This window comes from Triturus cristatus, chromosome 7, assembly GCF_964204655.1.
Source record: "Triturus cristatus chromosome 7, aTriCri1.1, whole genome shotgun sequence".
Classification (NCBI taxonomy): Eukaryota; Metazoa; Chordata; class Amphibia; order Caudata; family Salamandridae; genus Triturus; species Triturus cristatus.
Window position 1 is genome coordinate 697,907,543 of NC_140590.1, and position 12,607 is coordinate 697,920,149.

Genomic DNA, 12,607 nt, shown 5'->3' on the forward strand with positions numbered 1-12,607 from the left:
TTTTGTTAAAGTCATTCCTTATTAGTACAATAAAAAAATTGAAATATACAAGGACGGTGGGCCCCAGTGCCATGAGGGTGAGCCATCCCAGTGTACTGATTGCTCCACCATAGACGCCGGGGGTTGCAGAGGCAGTGTCTGGGGTCGCTAGGTACAAGCCTGGGGAGAAAATGCAACCGACCCCCCGAAACTCCTAAATGATGTCCATCAAGAAACATTTCTTAAGGTACCCTACAGATGCCATGCTTGAGCTGGACATAAGCAACACGAGAGAAGTGCCATATTCCAAATCTTGCATATGTAGCATTTGTGGGGTTGATTATGAAACCTCTTTTAAAAATCGTGTCTGACTGGGAGAGGGAAGAGTATATTAAAATGTTACCTCAGTTTAACATCCTTCCACTAAACCTACACATCTTTATTGATATCTTGTTTTGTACCTCGCCCTGTGTGGAAGAAAAAACAGCAGAGTTTCTGGACTGGGCTGTAAATCTTCCTACTCCTTCCCCGTGCTTCCGCATAAACCCGGCTCATTAAGTCTGACGGCTTGTCGGATTCTGTCATTTGTGTGTCAATTCTTGGCTGATTCACAGCCCAGGAAATATTCCACTTTAAAACACCATTTCATGAGCTTCTATTGCGCGTCTACTGCTAACGAGATGTAGAAGAGTCTGTGTGTGTGCACGAGGATCACTTGCTATAGAGCCAGACTGACCAATAGGAAAAGCAGATTTACTGACTGCCCAGTACTTCTGAAACTCCTATAAAGATGGAGCACGAATAAGTCACATTTTAAGCAGTTGCGTAACCTCTAACCCATACACAAAGTTGTCGTTGGTATAGCAAGTAAGTACAGTAGCACCTCGACCCAGGAGTGTAAGGGCTGTCTTTTATCATTCAATATTGAGTGAGGCGCATGTCATTTTCCTTGCTGCACCCTTGCTATGCCACTGGTTGGACCGACTGCCTCGGCTATACTACACTTTCTGAGGCCAGCAAAAATATTAAATTTACGAGTGTACGAAATGTACGTATTTTTTGAGTAACTGTGTCAAATTTTCGCAAAAAAGACACAAAATTCTGCATAATTATGTGAAATGGAATTCTATCATTTCATACTATATTTGAGAGGGAAATGCATCCTTGAATCAGTTTTTAATGCAAGAACGCCATTTTGCACTAAGTTAAGTGGGAAAACAAAAGCACCACAAACAACAGCCATTTGTGGGGGTTTTTCCCCATGCGTTTGTGGTAAATTTTTACCATGAATTCTGTGCTTACTGCAAATAGTGTGTAATTGCGCTAAACCGCATAATGGCATCATTTTGAGAATTTCGTGTAAAATAGTACCACGAAATTCCTCAAATTACGCAAATCACGCACGGCCTAAGAATGTAAGCATTACCACTCTTTCAGAAAAGCCTGCCTGGCACGTGTATGACTCTGACCAGGGACATTGGAATTATACGATTGGGCGGCCACTGCATTTTTCGTATAATTTTGATTTACCGCATTTGCCTCATAATCCATCATCTGCTGCATAATCTGCAGATTTTAACAAAATATTGCTGCTTGCTCAAACTGTTCAAAAGTTACTAAAAATGCAGCAACTTGTTGTTGCACAATGGGATGTTCTCAAAGGCTGCCTGGTCAAATGTTTGCTGCTTAGTGCTATACGTAGGAGTTAAACTGGTAGTAATGAGGTACAACCAATGCCCAGACGGTGATAACAAGTGTAAAAATAAAAACAAAATGAAGTAATACTATCGGAAAATGTGCTGCATTACAACACATAACTTGCCTTTTCTTGCCGCATAATTTATTAACCTCTGCCGCATAATTTGTCACTTCCCTGCAGCATAATTCCAGTGGCCCTGACTCTGACCCTGTTCTACGGGACAATCATCCCATCTGCCATGTAACTCGAGTCTGTACCCTTAGCCTTTCATGAGACATTAATTAGCCTTTTGTGGAAATCTTTCATTTCTCCAAAGAACAAGTCACCCCACCTCTTTGTGTAAATCTTTAATTTCTCCACAGAATAAGCCGCCACACCCCCACCCTCCCATACTCCCTCCCCTTCCCCTGCCCTCCCGGTTTGCAGGTCGGCCTTATCAATACCTTTGATTTTCCCCCTGTGCCCTCCCCAGGCGGTGACTCCGCTCTGAGGCGGCTACCAGAGAGTCAGCGGCTCGCGCGTCCTTTCGTTCAAACAAGGCCTGGATTTGTTGTTAATTACCAGCAGGCTCTTTGGAGATGAGCCGATCAATAACCAGTGAAGAATGTAGCTGCTCGGCTTTTTTATCCCCTTCCTTCCAGTCACTAGCGTCCTGTACAAAAGGGACCGTTAATTAAAGGTAGGCCGTGTGCATGTGTAGAAATCACCTGCTAATTTAACTGAGGTGGAAAGGGAGGTGGTAACGAGCGTGATGACGAAGTGGAGTGTGTGTATGGGGGCGGGAGGGTGGTCGGTTGCAGAGGGTGAGGGGAAAACGGATACGATGCCATATTTTTCTGGCGGTCAAATGAATAGGACCTGGGTGAAGGAGGCCCTAGTTCTAATTATCCTACTGAAGGCGCACAGGAGTGTATTTTGCAAATCAAAACATATGTCCAACAGGGTAAAATAATCTCGGTGTCCCAAGCATTTTGGAATTCCCCTATCCCCTGCATCGGCTCATATGTAGTTTTATACCTTCCTCCCCAATCCTGAAAAATCCAGGATCCTTTGCTCCTTGTTGGGTTACTCATCTCTCTGTTCTGTCAATGTTTTACCTTCCTCCCACTCTTAGGTTCCATCATTAGCGGCAAGGCGCTCCCACCCTATCAATGCGGAAGTACAGAGTTCCCTTTTAGTGCCAGGTGCCCATCCTCGTTGATCACGTGCCTCTTTTGCCAGGGTGCGCTGTTCCCCACTCTTATTCGTCAGGTGGTCTTGTAGAGCACAGCTTGTCACCCAGGGTGGGGGGTCTCCAGGTGCTGGTGGGCGATACTAGCATTGGTTGAATGGCAGTGGCAGTCGAAAAGCCAGGTCTTGAGCTGCTTCCTGAAGTCCTTCAGAGGCGGGAGGTGCGCAGGAGGAGAGGCAGGTCGGTCCAGGCTCTGGCAGCAAGGTAGGAGAAGGAGCGGCCCCCGCAGCAGCTGCGAGGATGTGGGACAATGCGAGGAAGGAGGATTGGAGCTGTCTGGTTGGTCAGTGGAATGTCAGGCGGTCGTTAGTGTGGGCGGGTCCGTACTTGTGGAGGGCTTTGTAGACATGCGTGTGGAGCTTGAAGAGGTATCTTTCCTGGACGGGAAGCCAGCTGAGAGCCCTAAGGTGAGGGGTGCTGCTTGTTCTTCTGAGGAGGTCGAGGATAAGTCTTGCCGCAGAGTTTTCGATAGCCTGGAGGCGGCCCAGGAGTTGTGCATTTTGCGATGCAGGTCGCGCAATGAAATTCGTTTTATTTATTTTATTGTTTACTTACCTGCAATTATCCATATTCCGGTTTTCAGAACCCCCCCACCCTGCCCCTCCCCGCCCCGCCTTTCCGCCCCACGGAACTCCCTCCATGGGCCGCGGCTGTCGTGAACAAACAATGAAATAAGACATCACTATATACAATAATTCAAAACAAACAACATTGTATTTGCATCATATCACTTGACAATTAGGCAAGCCTTGCAGCTATACAACGTTTCAGGCCAAGGGGAGTGCCTAACACAGGAAATTAATTTATGCGTATACGTGGGGAATAATTTTCAGTCCTCCTCCCTCAAGAAATACAGCATATTGATTCACAATTCCTCCGTGTTGGAAAGATGCCAACACATTTCTAGACCCAGGCTTGTAGTACTGGGGCTCTCGTCAGGGCTTCATCTTAATGAATGTCAAAGTTCTACAAAATTAATGATGCAAAAAAAAACAAGTGTAAGGAAATATCAACTTCTCTAAAATACCAACTGCGTGAAGCGCTCAACATTGGGAGTTACCTGATGGAAATGAGTGTTCACCCACAGCTCGCGTTTACTAGGTGATCGGGAGACGAATATCCACCAATTTAGAACGGCAACAGTGTACTTCCTAGCTTTAATCAATACGAAGATCCTTGTGTGTATAGACGACAAAGAAAAGACGATTTTCATTGTCTCTCAATTTATATCACAACTGTTCAATTGAGATGGTAAAGGGATTGAATTCTACCTTAGTCCAGACAGGAGTATTGCTTGCCCAGTGTATTTCACATCAATGGAGTCCCGTTTTCCTAAAAGAATTTACACGCATTGTTTTAGCAAACAGCTACGGGCTGCATTGCGGAAGTGGACTGCGCAAACCAACCGGGGCACACTTACTTTGTGTCAATTCCACCTTTCCTTTATTTGATACGGGAGCACATTAGCTGGCTGTGGGCATTTCGAGTTTGAACCTTATCGAGCGCGCCATTGCGCAAATGTTCATGGGAGTTGTAGTGCAGAAATTACGACCAATCACAATATGTTTTGGCAACAGTCATTCTGACTGCCAAAATGATGAATTTTGGGACTTATAGTTTTTTGGAGAAGTGTTAGGTTTTAGATAGCTCTGCCATTCCATTAAGCCCAGTAACTGCGCTATTGTATTTTAAAATGAGGTAAGCCTCTTTCTGTAGTGAGGCGGTGTCAATGTCCAGTGAATGTTTAGTTGTATCTAAGACTGACAGCACAGTCCACCTTTCAATAAAATGTTCTACCATGGGAGCGGCTACAACTTTCTTTTTTATTCTTGAGCGATGTTGAGTGATACGTTGATTGAACTGCTGATTTGTCTTGCCTAAATATAGCTTGGAGCAAGGGCAAAGTACTGCATAAACCATATTTTTGGTTTTGCAATTGGTGAAATCCGAATGTCACCATTTGATTGCTTTGTGTACGAATTTAGCTTCTTCAATTGTAGAATCACAAGCGGAGCAGTTTCCACATTTATGGTGGCCCAACACCGGTTTAAGCTGCCACTGAGTTCGTAAGTTGCTTTTCGTTCGTGCAGGAAAAATGTCTGCCCTTACAATTTGTTGGCCAATACCCTGATTTTTCTTCATGGAAAATAGTGGTTTCTAGAACGATCAGTCTAGATTTTCTAACAAGTGCCAGTTCTTTAAAACAATTTGCCTAAATTTATTCGTATCCAGCCCAAATGTCGTAACACAAACCAATCTTTCTAATGTTGGTTTCACTTTCTTTTGAAGTAATTCTTCACAGGGCATATACCAAGCTCTTTTTATTGTGTGTTTTAACAGTTTCTTTGGATATCCTCTCATGATCATCTGTTCACGGAAGATAGCTGCGTGATGTTCATAGTCAGTTTTTCTGGAGCAATTCCTTCGTATCCGCAAAAGCTGGCCATACAGAAGATTTTCTTTGAGGCTCCTCGGTGAGCACTTTTGTGATGTAAAATGGTGTTTTTATTGTTGGACTTGCGGTGCAATGTATTAGTCAGCCTTTTCTCATTTGGGGAAACCTCCACATCAAGAAACGTCAAGCTGGTTTTACTTATGTTCAGACTGAATTTCATGTCCTCATGGTGCGTGTTGAGCCAACCATGCCCAAGACAATTTGTTTCCCTGGAGGGTCATCCAGCCTCTTATGGATCTTTGGCAAAAAATAGATTACCGGGATCCTTGGAAACTTTTTAGATAAATAATCAAACTCTTTTGGTCCCAAAAATCCACCATCCAGTCCAACCTTCAAAATTCCTGTTATAAGTTCTTGTGTAGATCTTGTTGGATCTTCTTTAACTTGGTGGTACCATTGTTGATTGTGCACTTGATTCCTGCCTTCTGTTACATACATCTCTCTGGGCCAAATCACTAGGGCTCTGCCCTTGTCGGCTTGTTTGATCACTACAGTTGTGTCCTTCTTTAGGTCATTAATGGCCATCTGCTGCTTCACAGTTATGTGTCATTTAGGAAAATCTTTTTTCTTCTCCAATTGGTTAATACCAGACAAAATCACCTGTTCATAAGCCCAAATTTCTTTTGGGACATTCTAAATTGGTGGAATGAATTTTGATTTATTGGAAAGGCCAGATACCTCTCTGGTATTTATGTAATCTTTGCCCCCAAAAAATGCCTTCAATCGGATTTTGTGTCAAAATTCAATCGCCTCTAATTTGAGTCTTGTAAAATCAGTTGGGGACGAATTTGAGGCCCAATTCTAACACAGCTTCTTCATCTTTTGATAGTTGCCTTTGGGACAGATTAATAATATATGAAGGTTTCAAGACTTGTAAAACTGACGTCTCATCCTCGTCTCCCATGGATGTGGTTTGAACCTTCTTCTTGGCTTTGGGTCGCCTTTGTCTAAAAAAATCTACCTGTTTTCTGGACGTACCTTCTCTTTCTGAGAAAGTGAGGAGTCGATTCCGGGAGCGTCCTTGATAATTCGAAAGGGCTCTACGAGATTCAGCAGAGGTATAACACTCGTCCTGTAGAAATGGATATACCTGATCTATGTTAAAAGATTTTGTATCCCTCTCAAAGTTTGCTGTTTTGAAACTGATCGTTTTATCCTTAAAGGTGAGTATTTGTTTCTCAATTTTATCCAATAAAGTCTTAGACTGTGTTCAAACCACAGCCATGGTAGATGAGGACGAGGCGTCAGCTTTACAAGTCTTGAAACCTTCATCTATTATTAATCTGTCCCAAAGGCAACTATCAAAAGATGCAGAAGCTGTGTTAGAATTGGGCCTCCAATTCGTCCCCAATGGACCAACTGATTTTACAAGACTCAAATTAGAGGTGATTGAATTTTGTAGCAAAATCCGATTGAAGGCATTTTCTTCTGGCAAAGATTACATAAATACCAGAGAGGTATCTAGTCTTTTCAATAAATCAAAATTTATTCCACCAATTCAGAATGTCCCAAAAGAAATTTTGGCCTATGAAGAGGTTATTTTGTCTGGTATTAACCAATTGGAGAAGAAGAAAGCTTTTCTTAATCCAGGAGCGGCCCGTGGTGGGAGTGCTGCCGGGCACTGACGTGGGGCGGGGGGTAGTAAACTATGGATTATGGCCGATTAGAGGTAAGTAAACATATAAATAAATAAAACAAATTTCTTTGCGCGCGCTGTATCACCAAATGCGATGCAGTGCGCGCAACAAAATTTGTTTTATTTATTCATATGTTTATTTACCTCTAATCGTCCGTAATCCGTAGTTTACTACCCCCACTCTGGCCCTCCCCCACCCCACGTCACCGCCCGGCAGCACTCCCACCACTGGCCGCTACTGTCTTAAATGAAACATAACTGTGAAGCAGTAGACAGCCATTAATGAAATAAAAAAGGACACGACTGTAGTCATCAAAGAAGCCGACAAGGGCGAAGCCCTAGTGATTTGGCACAGAGAGATGTATGTAACAGAAGGCAGGAACCAAGTGCACAATCAAGAATGGTACCGCCAAGTTAAAGAAGATCCAACAAGATCTACACAAGAACTTATAACAGGAATTTTGAAGGTTGGACTGGATGGTGGATTTTTGGGACCAAAAGAGTTTGATTATTTATCTAAAAAAATTCCAAGGATCCAGGGAAGCTATTTTTTGCCAAAGATCCATTGCACCGCAAGTCCACTGATAAAACACCATTTTAAATCACAAAAGTGCTAACCCGAGGAGCCTGAAAGAAAATCTTCCATATGGCCAACTTTTGCGGATATGAAGGAAGTGCTCCAGAAAAACTGACTATGAAAATCACGCAGCTATCTTCCGTGAACAGATGATCATGAGAGGATATCCAAAGAAACTGTTAAAACACGCAATAAAAAGAGCTTGGTACATGCCCAGTGAAGAATTGCTTCAAAAGAAAGTGAAACCACCATTAGAAAGATTAGTTTGTGTCATGACATTTGGGTCGGATACAAATACATTTGGGCAAATTGTTTTAAAGAACTGGCCCTTGTTAGAAAATCTTGACTGTCCGTTCGAGAAACCCCTTTTAGCCATGAAGAAAAATCAGAGTATTGGCGAACAAATTGTAATGGCAGACATTTTTCCTGCACGAACGAAAAGCAACTTTCTAACTCAGTGGCAACTTAAACCGGTGGTGAGCCACCATAAATGTGGAAACTATTCTGCTTGTGATACTACAATTTAAGGGTCTGAATTCGTACACAAAGCCATCAAATGGCGACATTCAGATTTCACCAATTGCAAAACCAAGAATGTGGTTTATGCGGTATTTTGCCCTTGCTACAAGCTATATATAGGCAAGACAAATCAGCAGATCAATCAATGTATCACTCAACATCGCTCATGAATAAAAAAGAAAGTTGTAGCGCTCCCATGGTAGAACATTTTATTGAAAAATCACACAGTGAAATGGACTTCAGGTGGACCGTGCTGTTAGTCTTAGATACAACTAAACGTTCACTGGACGTTGACACCGCCTTACTTCAGAAAGAGGCTGACCTCATTTTAAAATACAAAAGCGCAGTTACTGGGCTTAATGGAATGACAGAGCTATCTAACATCTAACATTTGTCCAAAAAACTATAAGTCCCACAAGGCATCATTTTGGCAGTCAGAATGACCATTGCCAAAACATTTTGTGATTGGTTGTAATTTCTGCAGTCCCATGAACATTTGCGCAATGCGCGCTCAATAAGGTTCCAACTCGAAATGCCCACAGCCAGCGAATGTACTCCCATACCGGTTGAAGGAAAGGCGGAATTGACTAGAGTGACACAAAGTAAGTGTGCCCGTTTGGTTTGCGCAGTCCACTTCCGCAATGCAGCCCGTAGCTTTTTGCTAAAACAATGCGTGTAAATTCTTTTAGGAAAACGGAACTCCATTGATGTGAAATACACTGGGCAAGCAATACTCCTTTCTGGACTAAGGTAGAATTCCATCCCTTTTACCATCTCAATTGAACAGTTGTGATATTAATTGAGCGACAATGAAAATCGGCTTTTCTTTGTCATCTAGACACACAAGGATCTTCGTATTGATTAAAGCTAGGAAGTACACTGTTGCCATTCTAAATTGGTGGATATTCGTCTCCCGATCACCTAGTAAACGCGAGCTGTGGGTGAACACTCATTTCCATCAGGTAACTCCCAATGTTGAGCCCTTAACGCAGTTGGAGTTTTAGAGAGGTTTATATTCTCTTACACTCGTTTTTATTGCATCAATAATTTTGTAGAACTTTGACATCCATTAAGATGAAGCCCTGATGAGTGCCCCAGTACTACAAGCCTGGGTCTTGAAACGCATTGGCATCTTTCCAACACGGAGGAATTGTGAATCAATATGCTGTATTTCTTGAGGGAGAAGGACTGAAAATTATTCCCCACGTATACTTATAAATTAATTCCCTGTGTTAGGCACTCCCCTTGGCCTTACACGTTGTATAGCTGCAAAGCTTGCTTAATTGTCAAGTGATATGATGCAAATACAATGTTGTTTGTTTTGAATTATTGTATATAGTGATGTCTTATTTCATTGTTTGTTCACGAATGTCTTTTGTGAATTGTCTAATGTATTGTTTGATGTCATTTGAAAACTAAGTGTTTTCTTTCTTTTCATGCATTTGAATTTTGGTAAAAATATATGAAATTCTAAAAGGAATGGTTAAGTATATAATCCATTCAAACAGAAAAGCTAGTAGTTTGATTGCCACTCTGAATTAAAAAGAGCATAAGGTGTGAAGCAGTCAGGTTCCTCTTTTTGTATTTGATCATTATTACGGCCCTACCTGACACCTGTCCTTTGGGCCTAACACCTCCAATTTTTGCACTTTTAGAAAGTAGGCATTTTCTTGTTGAACCATTCTGTGTGCCTCTGCCTGTTTTTGTATTGACTGTCTGGTTTTGGAGTGACAGGGGCTGGGGAGGTTCATTCTCTCAGACAACCAACGGGGGGGGTTGATGTGTGTCCTGCCTTTCCTGAATGAGTCAGGGCTGAGCTGAATAGACCTGGGCTGCATTCAGAGTAGGGGGAGAAGTTCTCACTAGCACCTGAATAGGCCCGGTCTGCATTTAGAGTGGTGGGAGATTTCTCTTGCACCTGAATAGGGCCTGTCTGCCTTAAATAATGCTGCCTCCACCACCTGCCGGGCAGCAGCACAAAAGAGGACATAACTGGTTTGGACTGGGCTCAGAAACCCTTGCACAAAGAGAACAAAGACATTTTGGGGTACTACTTCTGGAATCAAGAGGAACCTTTGCTGAGGAGAAGAGCTGGAGAAACTGAGGAGAAGTACTGCCCTTGCTGTGTGTCTGGGGTTGGCCTGCAGTTGCTGTTTCTGCTACAGAAAGGAGAAGGACTTTGCTGTGTGCTGTGTCCCCTGCTTGAGGAAAGTCTCCAAGGGCTTGAGTAGAGCTTGCCTCCTGTGTTGAAGTCTCACAACACAAAGACTTCACCCCCAGCTCCCCTGAACTTCCTAGCTGGGAGTTCTGACCTGCCAGGAGTGCCTGTGACTATGTGGGGGCTCTGGAAGTTGGATGTCACACAATTGTCTGAAGCTAAACTCCGATAAATCGGAGGTTGTAATCTTCGGCAATCTCTCTCCGGAGTGGTCCCCCCGTTGGTGGCCGTCATCCATGGGCCAGCCCCCAGTCCCGGTTGATAAAGTGAGGAACCTGGGAGTCATGTTTGACAACCGTCTGAACTTCCTACCACACGCCAATCAGATATCCTCTTCAGCCTTTCATAAACTTAGGCTCATCAAAAAAATTCTGCCCTTTTTACCTGAAAACATGGCGAAAACGCTGGTAAGCTCCCTGGTGCTCTCCACCCTAGACTATTGTAACGCTTTGTTTCTAGGGTCCCAGGAGAGAGTGTTAACAAAAATGCAGTCCATACAGAACGCGGCCGCCAGGCTCCTAGGGCGAATCCCCAAATTCCATCCGGTTTTACCCACCATGAAACAACTTCATTGGCTTCCGGTGAGGAAGAGGATTATGTTCAAAACCTTGTGCCTGGTATACAAGGCTTTACATAACGCTGTCCCAGCGTTCTTCACTCAGAACCTTACCCCCTACTGTCCATCCAGAGCACTGCGCTCTTCCAGCTCCCTGGACCTGGTGATCCCCCGAACTAAATCTGTCAACTGGGGTGACAGAAGATTTCTTGTGGCTGCTCCAAAATTATGGAACACACTGCCTCATCCCATCAAGACCAGCACGTCTCTCTGGTCTTTCCGAAAAAACCTCAAAACCTGGCTTTTTAATCATTGATCTCCCAGTCCCCTTGTTGGCTAAACATTGCAGATACTTAGCGCCGAGATGCCCACGGGCCTTCGTTTCGCGCTTTACAAATGTCAAAATAAATAAATAAATACTGCTGCTGGGAGCTGGAAAGCAACACAATACCAAGGAAATCGACACATCGCTCTTCTTGCGAAAGTTTTTTCTGATGCAACGCCGTGGTGCGAGAAGAATCTCCCGCACCTCCGTGCCGCTGCTGAAACCGATGCAGCGCCTGTAGCCGAAGCAAGATCCAATGCATCGAGGGATAGCGGCTGAAAAGGGCGACGCAGCCCCTGCTTGCCCCGGATGCATCGTTTGACGACGCATCCCAGATTTCCAGGCATCGTCCCTGTGCGTCAATGTTTCCTCGACGCATCTCCCGCGGATCGGAGTCTTCTCAGAATTAGGGGTATGCGGAATTTCCATAGTCGCGCTACGCAAAGCTCCGCGAAACGGTAAAAAATCTCTGCGACCATGCAGAAATTCCGCGAACACGTGGAATTGCTTGTTTGTGATGCTTTTTTCCTGTTCGCGATCTCTGCTTGCGTGCTCGGGGTAAAAAATCTCACGAAGACGCATTTTGAAAATGCGAACAAGCAAAAAAGTCCGCGAAGCCGCGGAACACAGAATTTTGGGCAATTCCGTGTTCTCCAGGGAACGCAAAATTACCCAAATTCCGCAAGCGGAACGGAATTTACCGCCCAGGCCTACTCAGAATTGATGCATCGCTTCCCCCTACAAACCGGACCCGATGTATCGCTCCCCTGGGTACAGCGAAACTGTCGCATCGCATCCACGAAGGTCTCAGGAAAGACGCATCTCTTTGTTTTTCGATGCTTCTCATCGCTGCGGCTGTTTGGCTTGGTGAATTTTGTCACAACAACAGGTACTTTGCAAGAAATCATGCATTCATAGTTTTCTATGGACTCAGTTGCTAAAACCTTTTAAAAGTCATTTTTCTTAATACTGTATGTTGGATTTTTGTCGTTTTGGTCTTGTTAAGTTTAGATAAAGATACTTTATTTTCTAAACCGGTGTGGTGTTCATTTGTGGTGTTATCACTGTAATACTGTGAGTATTGATACAAATACTTTACACATTGCCATTGGGATAAGCCTGTCTGCTCGTGCCAAGCTACTAAGTGGGTGAGCAGGGGATATCAAAAGTGTGTATCCCACTTACACTGACTAGAAGCAAGGATCCCTATTTGGACAACAATACCTATCTCTGCCAACTAGAGACCCCCATTTCTAACAGTGAAGAAGCATGCAGAAGAAATGGCATTGATCTGCTGCTTCAAGCATGATATGAGAGTCGAGGAGGACTATGGTGTTGCATGCGTGGCCAGTGGGGGTGGGTGAGGGGCCAAGTGTGGCGAGCCACCATGTGTCGTTACACAGGAAGGGCCT